Genomic DNA, 17,164 nt, shown 5'->3' with positions numbered 1-17,164 from the left:
ATCATCAGAAGTCCTTATGATGAAATAGATCCATGCCCTCCACCCCTGGGAACTGAACCCAAGCTCTTTGGCATAACAGATGACAGTGATTCTTGTAAATGCCAGTGCTGATTAATTAAGGGCCTTGCCTGGACATACCTATTAAAGAAAAGCTGTCATTTATTTCAAAGGGAATTTTGTTTGATTAAAATGAAATGCTTAAACATAATGTAGTCAAAACTAGCACTAAATTTAGAAAATGCTAGCCTCTGAAATTATGCAGGACCATCCTTCAAAGAAATCTTTCCCAGGCCAAAATGGCATATGAACCATACTCCAGAGACAAAGACTATGGATGTTTGCTCAGGCTTATTTAGACTTAAATACAGTGCTGTTTCCCAGAAGTTCTTCAGGTGTGATGCACCAACCCAGAGACGGAGATCTAAGACCTTTTGCTTTACAAAAACATGTTCAGCTGCAAGAAGGGGTGTGTTATTTTGTTACCTTATCCTGTCCATTTTCAGGGCTCTTACAAACTATCAAGAACACTTTGCTAGGGAGCGAGACAGTCTTTGTATTAACAATGAAGGAACATGTGAGATGAAGAAGTGAGAAATTTACACTGTGAATTCTTAGGTAACAAAGAGATTACTGGAGGAAACTGTAGGTTGTTTTAAAAAAAAGAGAGATAGAGAAAAGGAGTAGGAAAATGAAATATGAAATTGTTAGTTAAATATACATATAATAATCTTAAAATATACACATAATCATCTTAAAAATTACATAGTCCTTTTGATTGCAATAATAAAAGGTGAGCTGAAAAGGTGATTGCTTTTTTTTTACTATAACAAATTATAACAGTTTTTTGTCTTAAAAGTTTTATAAAGATAACAAAGAGTAAACTTTCTTTGTGTATTCCTCTGATCAACTGTGACATGGTAAAGTCTAGACATTGGTTGTCCATCAGAATGAGACTTCCTGGCACATCTTTTATTTAAATCTCGGGATTAAAGAAAAAAAAAGTTAATATTTTAAACTGATTTATATCTCCCTGAAAGCACTTGGATACTTGTCCTTACATAAAGCATTCCTCCAGAGGTGCAGAATATTTTAAGACACCTCAGAAATGTTCTTCCCTGGATTCACCAACAGCATAAGGATTCAGCAGATGGCAGGATGTGGCCACTTCAAGACAGCCAAGAATCTGGGCCTCCACCCTCCCTTCTGAGCATGTGTAACCAAGCTGGCTGTCTGTCAGACAGTGGGAGAGAGACCAGTGTGGGAACTGCATGTACTATTGGAAAGCTTTTTAATGAGTATCACTGTCATAATTAAGAAATTATCTTTATGCATTTAAACAGAGGCCCCACTTATGTGCTGTACGAAATTCTGACTTTGTATCTCTGGAAATCATAGAATATTTCTTTGGATTGGCTAGGAACCCACAACTTAGCACATGCATTATGGTAAGTATGAAAGGATTTTTTTTATGATCCATTAAGATTAAGAAGTACACGCACCCATTGCCAACAAGAACACCATCTAATCAATCTTGCATTCCATTATTCTGTTTCATACTATTTTTGATGGGAAAATTCCACTGGGTGGGCCGTCATCCCTTTTATAAATTAAGGGATAAAATAAACAAACAAATAACCCACCCGCAACCCAGATTCATTCAAAGGCTCAGAAGGTTCTCATATATTAAATGACTGTATCCCAAAGTAACATCTATTTTGTATTTGAGTTCAAGTGAATTCAATGAAAATTAATAGCAGTTGTGCACATTTGGGAAAGGAAGGATAGATCCCAAAATACAACACTATTGCCTGTCTGTGATGGATTTGGAAGGCTTGCAACCTAGCTTTCTATCAGGGGAGAAATCGGTGATACAGAATATCTTAGAACCATTTATTTATACTGTGTTCAGTAGTGACTGAACATAGGTGGTCATAGACTACATGCAGCCAAACCTTATTTAGAAGTCTTAACCCAAAAGCCACTTTACAGTTCTCGGGAAATAATTCTCAACAAGAATTGAACCTAATCAAAGAGCCTAAGATAGACTGAACTCTCTGGTTGTTTACAAAAGCTCTCCCATAAACCCGAATCACCAAAACCTAACAGTACAACATTCCTTGAAAGTGCATGTATTCCTCATAGACTAAGAAAAGGAATGTGTAAGATTATATTTAACATGACCACCTGGTGACTCCTACCATAACAAAAGAAAGTTAATATTTTCAAAGGTGCTTAAGACTCTCTGACTTTAGTGGAAGTAAATTTTATGTTTCATAAAGGATTAAACACCCAAGTCAACACACAAATCAGCTTCAAAAAGGGGTAAGCATGTAGCCACCACGTACAGTGTTGTTGGCATTAATATTCTCTAGGCACAGTGGTTGGGTTCATCTGACCAAATCCACTCATCTGCACTGCAGAAATCTTACTGCTGACACTCTGCTTTCTGTTCACTAAGAGAAACAGTTGCTTCTAGAGTGACAATCATCTCATCCTGAAATACATTTCTGAGCTAGGTCAGATAAGACTTTACAGAAAATAAAAAATCTGTGAAGAAGTATGGCTGAGGCACTGATTTCTACATTGCAGAGATCTACATTTGGGTGAGATGAATCCCACTGCTTGTGTTCAGGCAGTTCTCACATAGACAGCTAGCCTCTTCTTAAATCCTTTGGGATGTACAATGATGAAGTCATCTCAGAGATCACCAACATAGAATCATATAATTGTTCTGGTTGGAAAAGACCCTTAAGATCATCAAGTCCAATTGTTAACCTAACACTGCCAAGTCTACCTCTAAACCATCTCCTTAAGAACATAATCTACGTGTCCGTTAAACACCTCCAGGGACGGCAACTCAACCACCTCCCAGGGCAGCCTGTTCCAATGCCTGACAACCCTTTCCGTGAAGAATTTTTTCCTAATATCCAACGCTAACCTCCCCTGGTGTAACTTGAGGCCATTTCCCTTGTCCTGTCACTTGCTACTTGGGAGAAGAGACCGACACCTACCTCGCTACAACCTCCTTTCTGGTAGTTGTAGAGAGTGATAAGGTCTCCTCTCAGCCTCCTTTTCTCCAGACTGAACAACCTCCATTTCCCCAGCCCCTCCTCATAGGACTTGTTCTCTAGACCCTTCACCAGCTTCATTACCCTTCTCTGAACTATCTCCAGCATCTTGAAGTCTTTCTTGTAGTGAGGGGCCTAAAACTGAATGCAGTATTAAGTTGCAGCCTCACCAGTGCCGAGTACAGTGGCACGATCACTGTCCTAGTCCTGCTGGTTACACTATTCCTGATACAGCCAGGATGCTTTTGACCTTTTAGGCCACCTGTGCACACTGCTGGCTCATGTTCAGCTGGTTGTCGACCAACACCCCCAGGTCTTTTTCCACTGGGCAGCTTTACAGTCACTCTTCCCTAAGCCCGTAGCATTGCCAGGGGTTGTTGTGACCCAAATGTAGGACCCAGCACTTGGCCTCATTGAATATCATACGATTGACCTCAGCCCAATGATCCAGCCTGTCCAGATCCTTCTGTAGAACCTTCCTACCCTAAAGCAGATTAACACTCCTGTCCGACACGTTCCAATGAGTGAACCGCAGAATCACAGAATGGTTGGGGTTGGAAGGGACCTCTGGAGATCATCTAGTCCAACCTACCTGCTAAAGCACGTTCACCTAGAGTGAAAGATCTTGACAAAATGACACTATGGCTTTTTTCTTTGAAAACCCCTCCTACTGCGTATACAACTGTGACTGTCCTGCTGGCAGAGAGAGGGTTGGGTTTCCCTTCACCCTGTGGGATTCTGAAGTGACATCTTGCATGTGCTCCACAAGTATCCTAACCCTGTTCACAGAAGAAGCGGGAGAAGAGGCTTTCTCTCTCTTGCTGGAGATGTTGTGTCACACTGAAAGAATAAAATATTTGTTGAGTCAAAAAGAGAGAACAAGTGAGACTCTAATATTTGATTGCTAGTGATTAAGGACTTCATGGCATAGGAGAAGGGAGAATTGGGTGAACTGGATTACAAGGAGTTGTCTGCAAACTGTTTTACTGCTTGGCATGAGATAAATCTTGGATAAAATGTATGAAATGTAAAAATGAGAAAATGTATACCTCACAGGAGGAAAAGTATTTCACTTGAGTAAAGGGAATCAGAGGTATTATTTTAGTTTTCCAGTCCATGTCATTTTAAATATATCAGGCAGGCGACTTGCTTTTTGTGTAGCATAATGCTGCAGAAAGCAGTTGACTCTGAAAGTGTAAAACTGGAGCAAATCAATAACAAATAAGCCCAAAGTAGTTTAAACAATTAACCGAGTCTACAGCAAGGATGTAGATAATACAGCAAGGATGAGATTGCAGTGAAAACAGACTACATAGTTGTGAATTCTTTGCATGTGTCCTTTGAATTTAAAGAGCAGAAAGTAGGAACAAAATTTGTTCAAGCTGATAAGGGAGGTGGAAGATTTTGCAGGAGTGTGCTTGAGCTTGCTCACCTCTTCCAGACTTCCTTCAGTTAACTTTCCTGTGCGTCTTCAAATCCCAGAGGTTTTGGAGCTCAATCCTTAGATTGTAGTAAAGTATTTAAGCAAATATTTTAATAGCTTTTCAACTCTTGTTCAAACACATGCAATGCCCAGCAGCAGTTCAAGGGTTAATAAAAACAAACAAACATAATCTACTATAAGTTTATGCTTAATGTGTAGAATAGAAGACAGTTTCAGTAATACTTTATCCATTTTGCAGGTCATACAACGTTAAAAAGGAGCAGTTTAGTTGGCATATGAGTTATGAAAACATTGGATTTCTCTGCTGCTTTGCACTGGCGGATCTCAATTCACTTTCTGTCAGGAAGAACAACATTCTCAGAAGTGTCCCTTCATGTTAGGGCTTATTTTACTCCACACCTGGAGACTGCACAACTTGGATTTTCGTAGCAAAGGAGACTTTCATGTTCTTCCTAGACATTCCTATGCGTCCCTGAATTTGGGATCCAGAAATGATAGCATTTAAAATCTATGGTAAACTCTAATTCCTATTATGTTAGTTAGTAATCAGACCAGCAAAACCTTCATGACTATTACAAGTCAGCAAACACTGAAATGCTACATAGCATTTTCTGAAAGGAATTTAAAATGTACGTTACATGGGAATTCAGCTACTTGGGGAATAAAAGCTAGAAACAGTGTTATGACCTAAGTTTGAATTTGTTCTGGACAGAGGGGTAAGTATTACAAAATTCATTTTGGGGACTTAAGTGACTTTCTTCCATTTATCTTCAATATACTAGTCACTTCATTAAGATCCTATTGCAAATGGCTAGTGAAGTAAACGGAAGTGATCTACAAATATGGGAGAAGTAGGTGAACCTCAAAAGCATGAAGGCTCATGTGAGTTATTTAAATGCCTTTGCTCTCTTCTGGAGGACTGGCATCTAATGAGAGCATTCTTAGGAGACGGCAGATTGGATAGAATAAATGTACAAGCAGCTACTCTCGTAATTTCTCAGAAAATCTACTTTCAGCTTCTTTTCTCCTAATTGTGAAAATTCAGAAAAGATTGTGGTTTGAATTTAGGACTCTTGATATAAGTTCTGAAGTGTCCTTTTTTAATCCAATTTGGCATGGTCAGCCCTCTCTGTTAAATGGGTGTTTATTGCTTTGTTTTTTTATGGGCTGGTGGCATTGGTAATAACTAGACATTGTTATTTGTTAGTTCTCTCTGATGGAGATATTCCCTAAAAGGTAGATGCAATTTTGATGTATCTCTCATTATGTTATCTCAATAGATTAAACCCAGAACTCTAGATAAAAAGAAGCTTCAAGCTTGGGATAGTTGTGTGAAGAAGTTCAGACTCAGTTCTATTCACTGTTAAATTGTTGATTTTGTTTTTAATTTACAACTTAAAAAATCCAATAGTTTTTTATTTCTTGTGAATAAAAGTTGTTGTATTATAATGGCTTAAGTACATGTCCTACCTGATTCAGATGTATCCCCTAAGTGGTTTACATTTACTCTGTAAAGTTTATCCCATGCAGATGTTTATTTTCATGTCTGTTAATGACAGAAAGTTTACCAACAAACCGAAGACCTGTAGTCTCAGATAGTTTAAATCAAGCATTTTTAAATGAAACTCCAATTTGTAGTTCTCCTACCTTTTTACTGGAACAAGATGGCTAAACTTAGGCAAGTAAAAATCATGTAATGTTTCTGTTTAATTTCCTTGGCAGTAGAGACAAAAATTCTAGACTGAAATGATATTGTATGACATTTGAACCAACAGTCTGGCTAAATAGAGTCTTTTCCTTCACTTTCAGCTGTCTGGATCAATCCTTTGATGAGTTCACTAACAAAGAACAAGACTGATTGTAATCTCCACTATGCTAATTTTACATGAGTGTAATTCTACTGACTTGGGTTACTTTATTTCTGATTTACACCAGTATAAGCAAGATTAATGAAGAGCTGAGGATCTAAGTCCTTGTTGGCATAAACAGATGCAGCTTTAACGAGATCATTATTACGCACCTGTAAACAAAGAGAGAAACAAAATCTTATTCTGATCACTTCCAATCACAGAGTTACTGTTTACACTATTTAAATATGAAAGTTTAAGCATAATTCCATAAATAATAAATGTGCATTCCAGGTCCTTTGCCAGGAGAAGTATACTTTGCAAAAGGAAGGAATGTTGAAGTCCACCTGTAAAATTATTTGTCCCTATAAGCAACAACAGGCATATGTTCTACATCACATTCGGGCCCAGTCTCTGTGGCCCAGAACCAAAGTAAACACATTTTTCTGATGTAATTGTTGATTCTAGTTGAATTAGTGCAATGCAGTCATAACTGTGAGAAACATTTTATTTGGACCAGCTCCCCACCAGAGCTCAGAGAGGTTGCCTACCTGGCAAACCAGCAACAGTAGCTTGTTTTCATAAAGTTCTCCAAGTTTTGTACTCAGAGGAGCATATAAAAACATTTTAAAGTATGGGTTGTGGTCCTTCTCCAACTGACACTTGAGTAAATCAGAAGTAACTACAGTGAAGTCAAATGCAGCCCTCCTGGTATATATGAGATGGGCTTTATATTCTACTGCCTTGCTGTTTTCCACTCTGACGTACTTAACACTCAGAGGAACGTAATCATATACTGTTTGGGGACACATACCACAGTTTCTTTTCTCTTTCTCTCATTTCCCTAGTGCAAGGACTGGTCACCAGAGGAATGTGTAGTGGTAGTAACTATAACTGGAGCTTACCCTGAATGCTTTGCTGAAAATGCTCGCATTGCACTAACTAATGCCTTGAAATGATGCCACTACTTGCACTATTAACTATCCCAATTCACATGCCTAGAAAGACAAGGAAAGTAAAAGAGGAATGTTCAACTGATTCACCTAGCACAGTAATAGCAAGTGCTTTATACGTGATAACTCTCTGAAGAAAAATGATAAAGTTACAAAAGCAAGATTTCTTTCGAAGTTTTAAAATCACAGCATAAGCTTCTGGATGTACTAAAGTCAACAAAGTTCTCTGTTTTGACTTTGTGAGGCTCAGGGTTTCACTAGGTTTTAGGAAGGATAAAAACTCACATGCCTCTGTACATAAGTGTATTAAGTAATAAGTAAGCCTCAGGTAAGCAACTAAGGTTGGGAGACATGGGATAGTTGCTGATTAAAAGGATTTGCAAAGTTGAGGTGCTATTTTATACATATTTTCAGGTATGAAAAGTATAGCATAATTGATTTATTTTAGATTTTAGTGGGTTTTCAATATGGAAGTTCCAACTCTTTTTCTTAAAATGGATATTTAAAAAAGCATCAATCAAAAGTCAAATAAAGTTTTACCAACCACCTTTTTACTGAATTCCTGAAATACTTTAATTTTGTGTTATTCTAACATGAATTATTCCTATTCACCCCTTCTCCTTACACAGGGATCTGTTGATGACTTACCTGCTTATTCAAACATCTAAAGTGATCATGAGTCAATTCAGATAATTTCTTACCAGCAATGGAAGGGAAGAACAGGGGAGAAAGATAAAGAGAAGGTGGGAAAGGATAAAGAATAAGGAGCAGTTTAAGAATAAGGAGCAGTTTCAAGTCTGGGCACTGGGAATGTCCTTTTGCTATACTTAAACACTGACCAAGCCAGGTGCAAGAACAAGAACATTTAATCACAGGATTTTTCAGTGGTAGGAACAGTGTGATTGCCTGAAGACTGATCTTAACAGTTTGTCACAGAACATTTAATTGAAAGCTCTCACTGACATTGTGCACATGGAGAGGAATTGATGTAGCATATCTCTATTCAGCATTCCCAAGTGATTCACAGAATGTCATCCAATTGCCTGAGAGATAAAGGGTATTCCTTCTTAGTTTTTTTTTTTTTCTTTTTTTTTTCTTTTTTTCCCCACATATATAAATAACTAATGCTGAAAGTTATCTTTCTTCTGTTTCCTATAGCATTGCACAGGTGGTTCATTCATTGAAAACACCTTCTGCTGTTCCAGATAGATTATTGTACAAACAAACAATGGAAACCCCTGCCCTGGCAACTGAAAAGAAATATCCCAGCCATTGGATTTATAAAGTTTCTCCAGTTTTACTCACTCTCTTCAATCAAATCCTTCTGTGAATCAAAAAGAATTAGCCATCAGCCATTTTAAACAAAAGATGTACATCTGGAAAGAGATTACATAAGCACAAATGTACAGCAGATATCTGGGAGTCACAAAATGGTAATCTCTCTGCATTCTTAAAAGTCTTAAGACAAAATGCTTCACTTGTGTTGTAAGTTTTCTTATTGGGCCTCTTCCATCTGTATTCTTTCATGAAATAAATTCATTTAACACCTGAAGGGATATCTGGTTCTAGATGTTTAGTTGAATTGAGCGACCTGTAGTTCTCAGACTGTGAGCCGTGCTGATGTTCTCTAGTGTAGATGTGGCATTATCCAGTATCAAATCAGTCTTTGTATTTGTAATTTCTCTTTTATGAACATCTTTCATCTCTTGTTAGTTTTTCACTCTGACTACAAAGGCTACTTATGCATGGAACATAAGATTTTTCAGTATTACTTTTAACCTGATTTCTTAGGGGATTAGTGGCTGAATCTACTGTATTTAACTCCTGCCTAAGACTCAGGCATCTCAAAGTGGTAGGTAGCTCTCTTCTTGGCTACCACAGACAGTTTGCAAATTTTATAGCTTATGCAATGCCAGAGATGTCTTCTGCTGGAACACAATGGTTAACTCTTCCCCATGCAGTGATCCAGGCCTGTATAGTCTCAATTCTGCCTGACTTCTCCTGAGAAACTGAAGTTAGTGTGCTCATAACTAGAACTAACTAGAAATAGATGACAGCAAAATGAATACATTTTATAAACAATTGTATTGAACAGTAAGGTAAAATACAAACACATGAAGAAAAGTAAAAATCTTCAGTTCCATGTCTGGTTGGCAGAGTGAGATAGGAAAGTAACAAGTTTGCACACACTGGATCTCCTTTGCAAGTCCTGGGGTCTCCTGCCTTTCCCCAGGCAACTTAGGCAACTACTTTATAGTTGCCTAAACCTAGGACTAACTGCCTGTGTGCACAGCTGATCTTCCCGGCCTGATAACTTTTGAGTTTGCTGACTGGTTCCAACCACATTTTATATATCTTTCAGACACGAAGTTCTAGCATGCAATGTGAAAGCAGACATCTGAGTAAAGGAGAGAGGCCTTATTAGCACTGCTGAAGGAAAGGATGTGGTGCAAACTAAACTTTCACTAGACAACAGAGAAAAGCTTCATTTGAGATGTGCTCATAATCAGCCACTGGAGAATGAAGACTTCTCTACTCTGAGGGCTATGTGATATCTATTTTGATTTTCTCACTTTGAAACATTCACAACATCTCTCTCCAATGTGGATTCTCTAACATCCATCAAGAGTGAATTCATGCTGCAACATTGGTATCTTTCATCTAAAAATATCAGCCAACCATGAAACACAAACCTATCAGAAAACTATCTTCATATTTTTGACACTGATTAAATGACCTGTCTTAAAAAGAATAATAATAATAATAAAAAAATATTTTTTTCCAGTAGAAAATATCTCTCTGAAAGAATGAAGTCAAATTATAAATAAAAATTAAAAAAAGGAATTGTAGAAGGAGTGGTGGTGGTTTTCTATGCATCTCTAACACCTCAAGGATTTTCTTCTATGACTACCACTCCTTCATCTCAACTGGTTCAATGATGAGAAGAAGCCTGAGTGAAAACATGACTTTAGTTTTAAATAGAATAAAATAACAAATAGCCTAGGGAAAGACACAAGACCTGTGCTAAGATAGGTGAAAAAACTCTGGAATACAAACTGAAAACAAAAGTATGTTTGCAAATGCTCCTCTGGAAGGAGGTGCTGTCTGTGTGACATGTGCCCATCAGAAAAATAAGACCTTAACCTAGGAACTCTAATTTACTAGGTACAATATATTTAGAAACAAGTTCAGAACTTACTTTAGGTGAACTGGATGAGCTTACATGTTCATCAGAGACCCATACTTTGCAACTCTCTTCACATATTTTCTCAGACTTGATGACTTTATATTACTCATTCACAGTCAGAGCACTGAAATGTGAGAAGACCTAGCTGGACTTATTTAGGCAATGGATCTAATAATCCAATGATTTGATTTGGTTTTAGTATTTGTTTCTATAATGAAATCTCACAGATAAATGTGATTACTGTTATGCCTTCTTGGATTAATTAAAAAGCATTAGTTTATTGACCCCTTGGACTCATCCCTCTTCCTTTATGTATCTGAGACAGCTTGTAACACATCTGAATACAGAGAAAGATTGTTTTAAAATATATTGACTCCACTGAACTTGAATTTTATTATGTGTATACCAGGTGGATAAGTGCTTTCAAGAAACTGCTTTTGCAGTTGTGTTTTTGTGATTGTTTTCCTCCCAGATTTATATTCCACATACCGATCTTTATTAATGGAGAGAGAAAAATGCAAAGATATAAAGATCCTGTCCTTTCCTTAGTGCTCATTTTGGAGCTGTATCAGTAGTACACAGAACAGCCTTGTTTCAATCCATGAACTTATGAACTGATGATTTTATGAAATCCAACTCTTACTGTTACTATAATATAATCCTCATTCCCTTCATCACCCAATTTTTCTGCAAAGTCAGATCTTGTATTAGTTTCCTGTAAGGTGACATGGATGTACATGCCCACTTCCATCTGTCGTATGTTGTGGCAAACATTAAGCGATCAGATAGGCAGTTACTGGATACAAGCAGCTCTGGCTGACATCAGTGGCTGAATGCTTTTCCTTGGCAGTAGGTGCATGATCCAGTCCCAGGATAATGATGTGTTTGGTCTTCTCATCTGCTTCCTGACAGCTGACTGTAAATCTGTTTTGGGGCTTCTTTTCTTTCTATGTTAAAGAGTGAAATGGGCAGCCATTTGCAGTTCTTTTTCTGAATCCAGAGTAAAGGTAAGCTGCTCATAATTTATCATGGTCTTATCTGTGAAATTAATGTTATTTTAGAGGTAAAACACTATTATCCTGCAGAAAAAGATTGAAAGAAATGGTACAAAAGACCCAGCAGAGGCAGATCCAGCATCCAAGCAGCTTCATTCATTTAGGTCCACTATAGAAAGAGAACTTAGTAATTAAGCGTATTTCACAGTTCTATCATGTTAATGGAGAAAAATAGTCTAGAAACCCTCATCAGGGCAGTCAAATAGGGAGAAGACAGGTGGTAGGTATCACCAGATGGCGCTGGTAGATACAGCGTGCAAGAGCCGCTCAGACTGTGAGTGCTGCTCTGCACTCCCTCGCCTCTGGATGAAGGCTGTTGTTTGAAAAGTTGTCAGGAGAAACATCAAAGTTATCTTCCTTGCTGCAATTTCCCATGAAGTGGTTTTCTGAGAAGCATTGTTTCCTGGGCAGCTGGGTTTGGGTGGAGGTTTCGGGGAACAGGTTTTCTTGGGTGCTCAGCCAGATACTGATGGTGAAGGCCTGGGCTGGGAAACCTGCCACCCTCCTCTGCCAGCAAAAGCACCCAGCAGGTCAGCAGTGAGCAGCAAATCTTGGGGTCTGAGCCTTGGACCTGCCTGCTTCAACCTGCCTCTCTTGTTTCTCTTCCTGATCCACTTACCTAAGATTTAAATATAGACAGTTCAAAATATTGGCTGCGCATGGCTGAATAAATTCTGATCAACTTTATAGTTATATTGTATCATATTGTATTATACTGTATAATTATATGATGCTATACATTAGTATTTTTCAGTTGGTGGTATCCCCAGCCACCTTGCGGCCCAATAAATATGTGGGAGACTTCTGTGCATTGAAATTACCCAATTACAGAATTAAAAAAAAAAAAGTAAAAAAAAACCCCAAAAGCCAAACACCATCAGTAATTGAAAAGAGACAAACAAAATTGTGCATACTCTTTGGCCAAGAGGTGAGAATACTGTTTATTTCTTTGAAATTATTTGGAAATTTAGGGACTATCACTAGAGTCGAGATGACTTTCCTTCTTGCTTATTAATACACAAGGAAAATTTTCATGTTTTCAATTAAAGGTGTAGTTTTTATGTAGGTTTTTTTTTAATTTTTTGTTTGTTTGTTTGTTTTTGTTTCGAAGCATCATAGTTTGGTGAAAGGTAGTATAGAAATTGGAAAGCATCCTCTTTTTCTTCTGTTTGAGAAAATTGACAACATTCATTTATTTTTAACCTTTGGTAGCAAATCTTTACTGGTTTTGGCTAGCTGTAGCAGTTAACTATAACAGAATCCTGCTAGGACTTTAACATGTTTCCCTTCTTTCTTTTCCATTCCCTAAGAGTTTGTGGGTTCTTTTCTGATCACAGTTGGTTGGGCAATTTGATTTGTGGTTCAGTATTTGTACACTGAGAGAAACTGCCACCTCTTGGTTTATTAAAATCACTCCCTGAAACCTCAAGGGATCCTTATATGTCTCTGATTCTTATATGACCCAGCTTGATCCTGTTTATCTTGTAAAATTTGATAGGATCATAGCTCAAAGGACTGTGGTAGGTGTACTGTCTGATTTTAACTCCTTGATGGCCTCAGAGATGTTCCTGTGTATACAGATATACACCTGCCCATCTGGGGTTGCATCCAGAAAGGTGCAGAGCAACACAGCTCTGCCCCAGCAAGACACTTAACCAGCTGCTCAGCATGGAGCCACCGGGCTCAAGACAAGCGGGAGGTCCTGTGATCTGACCTGCATTGTGAATTGCATTCAGATTTATGGCTATAGCTGGTCTGAAATTGAGGACAGGTAATCCAAATATGTTGTTTATTTTACACTGAAAGGGGGTATTCACAAAGGTTAGCTTAAGCTAACAGGGTCACTCCCAAACGCCCCCTGGGGAAGCCCACCTTGCTCCTTTCCCTGTAGAGAATGTGTCTGGAGAGATTAAACTTGTGATGATAAAGTGAAGCTTTATGGATATTCTCCAAAATGTCATGTACATCGTATTTTTCTGACCTGCAGCAGTTCTTGAACTCTGGATAATGTTTCTAAAAGGTTCTAAAGCTTTATGACATTTTGGAAAGTTTTACCTCTTTGCCCAGTCTTCAGGTGGATGCTGTAGTATCTGGAACTGTGTTCAGAGATGAGCCTTGCTTTCAATGCTGGTATTAAAGACAGCTTTATCCTTGAAAGTTTTGAATTGTTTCTCCAGTTTACTGACAGAGTTGTGTCACTGACATATCTGTGTATCACATGATACTGATTTTTGATACTCCACATGATACTCCAGCAAAAGTGATATAATTTTCCAAGTTGTTAAAGCAGCTTTATGACTTCCAGCACCTTTTACCTCAGCCAAAAAAAGTGCAAAATTTTTTGTTGGACATATGAAGATTGAAATACTAACATGGACAGTGAGTGTACAGCAAATGCATAATGTGACTGATAAAACAGATCAAAATGATGATGCATGACCCTAGGATATTTTGTAGTATAAATGCATACAAGAATTTATCAAAGCATCTCCTTTTAGGTTGCATTTTCATTCTTGATTTTAAGGCTATTTTCTTCCAAGTGTGCCTAACTTTGTTCTGTGTGCATAATTAAACTGGGCACTAATCTTTTGGGTCACTGAAACTCATAATTCTAGGGCATGAAGAGTAGAAAAGGAGAAGACAACATCTCAATGGATAGGGTTGAAGACGATTGGCAGCAGCTGGCTCCCTAGTAGTTTAGGTGTGATATATGAGTGTGTTGTGGTAAATGAAGGATTTCAAAGCAAGAGGATAAGTTTAGGAGACTGCAAGCACCTCCTAGTTCTGTGCATGGATTTTGACAATTTATTGTGATTGTCGCTGGTTCTTTTCAAGGCAGCTTTCCAGTGCTCTATCTGCTCAGTTCCTTCAGTGAATAATACGTATTCTGTCCAACAGATGATAACTCTGGCATCTGGGTGCTGCTGCAAATAAATAATCACTTTATTTGGCAATCCTTGTTCTTTATACTATGATTACCTAGTGGTCTTTGTCCTATCTGATTTAATCTCATTCTTGTAAGTTTGGATATTAGCTTTAAATGTGCTTCTTCCTGCCTGAGCCAAATTCTAAACAAAGGAAAAATACGCTGAAATATGAATATGTTGAAATATGAAAAAATATATTTTATGCTTATTTTGGTCTTAATCTAACAACCAATACACAATTCTTAAAAAGTCAAATGATGCACAAGCAGGTGAACTAATCTAGCACTGACAACTGATTTTTTTTTCTACATATTTTCTCTGCAATGTATGATGATAGCATCTAATTTTCAGTCAGAGAAGACAGAGTCTAGAAAGGCAACTGTGTCATTTGGACTGCACAGCTGTGGAAGTTACTTTCTACCCAAAGGGAATGTTTTGACTGACAAGGGAACTGTTTCCTAGGAGAAAGGAGTCTGTTGGTATAAAGTTCATGTCCTCCAATACATCTGCTGATTCACATATGCAAGAAAAAATCTGGGAACGAAGATCCTTGAAACATCTTTTGTGAATGAACATTTCACATGGTGGTATTAAAGACAGATGAAGAAAGATGAGGTCCATTCTCCAGCTCACATAGAAACACAGAATAATAGAATCATAGAATAGTTTGGGTTGGAAGGGACCTCCAAAGGTCATCTTGTCCAACTCCCCTGCAATGAGCAGGGACATCTTCAACCAGATCAGGTTGCTCAGAGCCCCATCCAGCCTGGCCTGGGATGTCTCCAGGGATGGGGTATCCACCACCTCTCTGGGCAACCCGGGCCAGTGTTTCACCAACCTCATTGTAAAAAAATTAATCTGCTATTGACTTCTCAAGTACAGCATCAGTGCAGAGTAGGAGACTCCTGTTTTGATCTATAAACAAGGATCGCATTTTAAAACTCTAAAAGGTGGAGAGTTTTTATTGTTGTTGTTGTTGTTGTTTAAAAAGAGGTAGAGCTGAAAATACATGCTGAAGCTGTATAGGCTCTGAGCTGGAGTAACTCCTGAAGGATGCTACGCCCAGTGGGAATTAGAAAGCCAGACCCACTTCCCAGCTTCAAGCTTCCTCTCCCGGGCGTGCAGCAAATGTGTTATTCACTCCCTGGCCCTTTGCACAATGGGCTGACCTTCCCTGAAATAAGTCAGTCCAGCATGAGAACAACATATGGAGACTTTTGAGGCTTCCTCTGTCCAAAAAGTTGTGTCATTTTTAGACAGCATAGGACCCCCAGTGGGACTGACTTTCCCCTTCTTGAAATAAGTATCAAGACTCTCATTGACTTCTGTGGAAAGGGGACTGGGCATTAAGCTTGCCTTTGGGTAAACAGAAGATAAAAAGGCAAGTTATATGGATCCCTGAGAGTCCATAATACAGGCATTAAGAATGAAAATGTAATATTTAGACTATTTAAATGCATATTAGTTGGAACATGCACAGCAATATTTCATAGTTTCTCTGTAAACAGAGCTTCTGTATGTACCAAGTTGCTGGTGATGTTGCAGTGACACAGTGCAGTGAATGGCAAACCCTATACTGGGAGAAGAGTAGAGGGTCTGGGTAGGCTGAGGCAAAGCACTTTGCACCAAATCCATCATTTTGGAGAGGATGCCTGTATAGTAGACTGTGAAATTCAGCTTTCACTCTGAGTGTCTTAGAATTTCCATCAAATCATGAACATGATCATTTATGAGTATTTTAGCTGTATTGTCTTGGGAGACAGTTTGCTGTGCATTTTTGTGGAAGACAAAATACAACTTTTGAATGCATAGGAAAAAATGGTATGAATGTTCTAACTTCTGTAGTACTGCTTTAAGCCTAATGCCCTTGAGATTGATTGCAAAGACTTCAGCTCTCTCAGTTTTACTTCTGGACAAATACAGATCTTGGTGATCCTCATCCCACTCTCCAAAACAGGGCATGAGAATGTGAGCGCTCTTTTGTAAAATGAACCAAAAGAATTCTGCAAAATGTTACATAAAACTTCAAGATCTTAAGGAAGAAACAACTGAGGCTAGAACCAAGTACACTGATAGGTGGAGGCAGGTGTGTACAACTGTAGAGCTAAAATTGTGTACACGCTTCTCTATATGGTGTATACTGACAGAATAAGGTAGTCCTTCCACTTGTAAATCCATAACTCACCATCCCTATGTTTTAGTGATTGTCAGGCAATCTATCCAAATATAATTCTCTTGCTAGAAGCTGTACAGGAGACTGTGCAAAACTATAAACCGACAAGAGCTGTTAAAGCAGAAAAAATCTCCTTTGTTTTGATCATTCAATAATATTGTTCATGCAAAGGTTATTGGGCAAAACCAAACTTAAGGCGAAACAGATTAATTGCCATGTTTATATATCACTATACGTGCTCTCTACAAATCAGGCTGTGTAATGATGGGACTGACCTCCAAGTGTGAGAGCACAAATAGGTATAACGGATCACCGCCTTTCTGTGAGAGAAACCTTTTCCTGGAGACAGACAAGCCAGGCAGTGTACATTTTAATTAAAATCACATACTGGGCACTTAAGTTTTCAAAAATTATTAGTATGACAGAAGTTACCTTTTCTTGTGACTACTATTATTACTGTCAGACTGCCTGCTTCAAGTGTGGGGCTGAAGGTTACATATGGGATGAAGG

This window comes from Streptopelia decaocto, assembly GCF_964273445.1.
Source record: "Streptopelia decaocto genome assembly, chromosome: 3".
Taxonomy (NCBI): domain Eukaryota; kingdom Metazoa; phylum Chordata; class Aves; order Columbiformes; family Columbidae; genus Streptopelia; species Streptopelia decaocto.
The sequence above is the reverse complement of the archived record's forward strand: the minus strand, read 5'-3'. Positions refer to the sequence as shown.